At 50.0% G+C, this 4209-nt stretch overlaps 1 long non-coding RNA gene across 1 annotated transcript; it reads right to left on the bottom strand.

The window, feature by feature from the left end:
• Nucleotides 1-650: 650 nt before the first annotated feature.
• Nucleotides 651-3918, bottom strand: LOC135976447 (uncharacterized). Its single transcript, XR_010593559.1, has 2 exons — nucleotides 2534-3918; nucleotides 651-2030 (listed from the first exon to the last, which is right to left on the bottom strand). It is a non-coding gene; the product is annotated as an uncharacterized LOC135976447 (long non-coding RNA).
• Nucleotides 3919-4209: the final 291 nt, after the last annotated feature.

Below are 4209 nucleotides of genomic sequence, written 5' to 3' on the forward strand. Positions count from 1 at the left end.
CGTCTGAACCTAACACAGGAAGTTCTCAGGGGCCTTGAGCAAGAAATTCTCAGCACCAGCCTGCTGGGCTTGTCCCCACCCAGGTGGGCTCAGGCGGCTCCTTGTTCCCAGCCCAGAAGTGACTCCTCCTTCCTGTGGTCCCTCCTATATCCCCTCCAAGGCCCCGCCGCCATCCTGTCTTCTTTCCCAGGCAAACAGATCTCCAGGTGACTCTCTCTCTTCAGCTCTCTGTTCTCTCTGCTGCCCATAACTGGCTGGCTCCAAGTTGGGATGGGCCTTCAGGTCATCAGTTGCTAAGTTACAAAGTGTCCAGGCTATGGTCTGGGGTCCAGGCTGCTAGACTGGGTCACACCTGGTCCTCTGCAACAAGAGACACCCCTCCTCCCACCTTGGTTAGACATGCAGCACATGGGGGAAACTGAGGCACACACAGTATACATACGCAACATTAGGAAAATATCCCACTTAGTCACATAGGTTACCTAGAGAGGATGTGGAATCCCCATCATTGGAGGTTTTTAAGAACAGGCTGGACAAACATCTGTCAGGGTGTGACAGATTTATGTTACCAAGCTGCCAGAGACCTTAGGTGATCAGTCTAAGGCAGCAGGATTTTTAGGGGTGGAGATGAAGAGAGCACACCAAGTAACTAAGTTTAAAGTTTTATTAAGAAAATAACAGCGGAGAGTGCTGCATGTTTCCCACGTCACTCTGAGGAAGGAAGGAAGGAAACGTTCGTGCCTGAGCCCTAACCCATATTCTCACACGCACAACCCAAGTCTGGCCAAGTCTGGGTGTAATGTAAGAAGAAGGCGGGCGGAAGGGTGGACGGGAGTTCTTCCCTGGGCACAGGTCGTCCGGGGTCCGCTGTAAATCTCCAACTAGCTTCCGCTCTCGGGAGGGTTTTTACCCTAGGTGTTCCTGAGGGCTTTTGCTCTCTGCCCCAGTCTGAACCGGTTTTCTGTGGCTTCCTCAGCTTCCCCAAAACACTCCGGCTTCAGGGGATGGGAGACGGCTGTTCTCCCATTCGCTGACCTTCACGGTCTCCCTCGTTTTCGCAGCCCCTGCAGTTTCTGTTCTGTGAGTCTCCTTTCTTATGGCAGGGCAGGGGTGGAAGCTCGGCCCCCCTCTTTCTTGGCAGGTAGCAGAGAATCTGTTGTGTGCAGTGACCTTGGGCTGGAGTCAACCTCTTATCCAGGCCTAGCTGGAGTGTCAAGTTAACCCGTTCCCTTGTCTCTCTCTCCCTCCTTTGGCCTCCTGAAACCTGCAAAGGAACCTTCCATTCCCCACTCACTCACACCTTTAACCCTTCCCAGAATACTGCACCAGCGTTAGCAACATACAATACTGATCTGCCTTCCCAGGGGACTTGAGGGAGAGGCTATTGGGGTGTGACAAGGGATGGTCTTGGTTTACTTGGTCTTGCCAGTGACCTCTTGAGGTCCCTTCTAGCCCAGCATTTCTATGGCTCTACAAATGGTGAACAGGCCATTAGAGGCACTTATAAACTAAATGCAGACACTTATTCCTGTCCAGCAGACTTCCTCCGCTGATGATAGCAACAGTGCTACCAGCTGTGAGTAGACCAGGCCATTTACCATGTTACAATCATGAAATTCTACAGAAAAAAAATAGGTCCCCCACCATATACACACAAGCAGTTACTGCTCACATATCTAGCATACCGTACAGAGTGTGCAAACAGCACTGCGCAGCGTAGAGCATTGAGTGCACACACTAAATGCTAGCAAATACTAAACTCTTACTAAAAGAGTTTTTATCCATTCACATTTTGGAAATTATTTTGTGCAAATAAAACATTATTACAGAAAACTATTACATCTAAAAGGTAAAAAGTGGTTCAGTGAGCAGATAAATGAGGCCAGAAATCCCACATGGGACACTCCAAGTGCCAGAGAAAAGCTGGGAGAGGTTGATTGGTTCTTGTAGGGAGACAGAGCAGAGCTCATCCATCTTCCTCTCTGGGGTCCCCTCAGGTTGTGGCACAGACTCCAACAGGCTCTGTTAAGCTGCAGAAGTTAAACACAGGCAACGTCTATTAAAGGGAACCTGCCATAATGGATGGTCACCCTAGTGGCTCCATGTTTAGTGGACAAAATCTCTAACCCCGCCGACAAAGCTTTTAGCTCCAGTGTCAGATCTGTGTTCCTGGAGCCTCAGGTGCTGGGCTCTGTCCCTCCTGCAGGTTCACTGGAGACTGTTCTCTGAAGCAGCTGGATTTATCATTACAAATCTCACCCAATACTCTATCAGCAGCCACAGAGAAACCCCTCTCACTAGAGTCTTTCACACCTAAATTCATCGCAGAGAAAACAAGGGGGATTTGGCTGCGAACCTGTGTGAATAAAAGGGAAATAAGAGATCCAGAACTCCCCTGTTCTGCTCCGTGGGGCTGGTTTGCTAGAGGGGACGGGCCAGTGAGACTCAGGGTCCAATGACTTGGACTAGGTGTCTCTCTCCAGAGGCCTCAGTGAGAGCAGTGAACCCCCAGGCTAGAGCCCCCCTCACTTACCCTTGGCAGATCTGTCAGAGCCACGAGATCCTTGGTCACTTGCTGTGCAGAGGAGGAGGAGAAGAGAGAGTATATTAGCATCTCTCACAAGGCAGGGCTTCAGTGTAGTTAATAGATACGGGGGACTCTTATCCAAAGGGAACAGTCATCACCTTACTCTTCCCTAGCAGTGAGGTGGTTGGTGCACAGATCAGTCTACAATGCAGCTGCCCTGGATTTCCACTATTCACATGCAAAAAACGTTACCATTGTACGGGGTCAGCACTGACTTGTGCTTTTCATGTCTCTTCAGAATGGAAGCACTGAACACTCAACAGTCAAAGGCTAGCAAACTAAGAAATGCTGGGCTATGGATACTCAGGCCAAACAACCTCAACTCTGCCCCCTTCGGTCTGTGCCCAAATGGGTCCTTCAAGCAGACCACAGACTTCACCCTCACACCCTGCCAATCGACAGCAATTCCCGCCTTAATCAATGGCGCTGCACAGAACAGTGTGGATGGAATGAAGAGGAACGCTGATTTGGGTTGGTGCTGGGCACACAGACAAGGGTGAGTTTGGTTTGGCCTGGTGCTGTTCTACTTCCTGTTCCTATTCCCAGATCCACTGGGGCAGAGTTCGAGGGGGAAGCATCATTCTACCTCGGCATATCCTGGTTTGCCAACCTTTGACTTCTGGGAATTCAACACTCTCAGGACACAGGGAGCACAGGGCAGGGCTGAGCACCTGCAACCTTAACTCCACGTTAACAAAGTTCTTGCCTGTGAATTTCCGTTGTTCTGGAGTAACGAGGAGGAGCGAGGGAGGCACGACTCAGGGCCAACTGTAGGAGGAAGGGGGGTGTTCCGAGGAGGTTGTGTTGGCACTTCTCAAACCCCCTCAGGTACCCGCTGGAGACACCCCTGAGAGGGTAAAGAGAGAGCTGGACGGCTACACCCTAGCAGGGCCCGGCAGATCTACGCATTTTATACTGACTCTTGGTGCCAGGCATTAGATGGCCTCTGAGACAGTCCATCATTTATGTAAATATTTCCCATAGTTTTAGTCTTGGTCTTGTCCCTAAAGCTAATTGCAGGAGACAACTGAGGAGGGGATTTGAACTCGTGGTCCTCGAGGTGACAGCTTGGTGCCGATCTGACGTCAATGGAAAGACGCCCATTGGCTTCAACAGGCTTTGGATCAGGCCCAGATTTCACAAGCACCAAACCAACTTTCAGGTAAGTCAAAAGAAGTGTAACATTAAAAGCAGGTCAGACACCTTCAGGGTCACACTCAGCCACACACAGCACAGCTCTAGGGGGATAATAATTCTGCCCAACACCACCGTATACATTCCTGACCATCGCCTTCTCTGCACTAGAAAAATTGGGACCCATCCCCGCAAGCAATGCAATTCCACCAGTGATAGCAAAGGTGGAGCAATTGAGGAGATGGAGTTCAGGTGTTTTTAACCACTGCATCATCTAGACTTCCCCTGAGCAAGGTTACAGAACATGTGTCTACAGCCACTCTACACTACTGAAGACGAGCTCTGCTGGGAAAATAACAAAGCAGGGCAGATTATCCAACAAGTTCTTGGAATGTATTGGAGACATTTTTTCTTTCAGAAGGTGGAGAAAGCTACTAGGGGAGAGGCTGTTCTAGATTTAACTTTGACAAATAGGGAGGAACTGGTTG

The sequence above is a fragment of the Chrysemys picta genome, chromosome 18 (assembly GCF_011386835.1).
Source record: "Chrysemys picta bellii isolate R12L10 chromosome 18, ASM1138683v2, whole genome shotgun sequence".
Lineage (NCBI taxonomy): Eukaryota > Metazoa > Chordata > Testudines > Emydidae > Chrysemys > Chrysemys picta.